Consider the following 1,418-nt stretch of genomic DNA (forward strand, 5'->3'; position numbering starts at 1 on the left):
AGAATGATGAGGATTAGATTATAGACTCTAGCTACTCTTTTAGGATTCACCCAATCAGTAAGACACAAAAATTATATGTAGTTATTTTCTTATTAATTCATAATGTTTTCTCAAATGATTTAAACTCAAAGATCCTCTAGCTGCAATATTTATGACTAACTAAAGAGATCCTCCTAATCCATTATAAAAGGTTGAATAACAAAACCATCAGGTAAGCTAGTGAGGGCTTTTATAAGTTTTTCATAAATTCTCCCATCTTTTATAATTGATTCTCCTTTGAACTGGACAAACAAGTGATGTCATTTTAGTTTATCAATTTTTAATGTGAGGATACATAGCTAGAAATTTATATGTCAATTCATTCCAAGTGGTTTATAAAGTCGGGGGGCATAGAATTTAATCACATCTTTGACTTATCACTTGGAGAAAATAGGAACAATCTAAGTCACTTGTATCATCATTGATTTATTATACTTAAATGTTGCATAGGTTTTCCAGAAATTCGCTAAGTAAAATTAGGATCTTCACATAAGTTTTCCCAATTGAAAGTTGAAATCTTACTATAGGGTTTCAGTTCAAAATTTTAGTTGGATAATAAGTCTATGATTACTCTTATGGATTATTTATACTGTAGGTTAACATATATCCATAAAGTAGTCTAAAATGGTCCCGTAATTTTTGTACTGGGTCAAATATTTTTATTTATTTTGAATATGTTGTATATGATAGTGGGCGGTTTCTATTTATGGATCAACAAACAATAATCCTTACTAGCCTACCAACGGATAAAATAAAATTACAACACTAAAATTAAACAAACAATCAAAGCATAACATTTTTGGATTTTCAAAGTGTGTGTTGTGTGATGCAAGAGCAGGTAGCTAGAAGGGATTACATGATACAAGTAAGTTTAATTATGCACTTATTTCACAAGTATAGTCAAAATTGCATACAACACATTACTTTCCAAGGAAATATAACCAAAAAACTTGATTGGGGGATATATAATGAATAGTAGATGCTAGTTTAGTATGTTGCTAAAATAGTTATTAATAAGTTTTGGAAATGTAGGTGCTTTGGTTTTTTGATATGAAATTAATGAAGCCTTGCAAATTATACATATACTTAAAATCAAGTAATAAAGTGGATGAAAATACACGAGAAGTGTTATCCTTAATTAAACTTAACTACTAATTTATTCAATGCATGACGGTGTGAGTGCCGTGACTGAAGGGGATGGAAAAAAATATATTTTTGAGTTTTCATCATAAAAAAAAACTTACAAAAGATTTGTCCTAATTTAACAAAGTTGTTTTAGACTAATAATTGTAAAAAAAAAAAAAAAAAAAAAAAAAAAAAAAAAAAAAAAAAAAAAAAAAAAAAAAAAAAAAAAAAAAACAAAAAAAAAAAAAAAATAA

Source organism: Dendrobium catenatum, unplaced genomic scaffold, assembly GCF_001605985.2.
Source record: "Dendrobium catenatum unplaced genomic scaffold, ASM160598v2 original_scaffold_169515, whole genome shotgun sequence".
NCBI lineage: Eukaryota > Viridiplantae > Streptophyta > Magnoliopsida > Asparagales > Orchidaceae > Dendrobium > Dendrobium catenatum.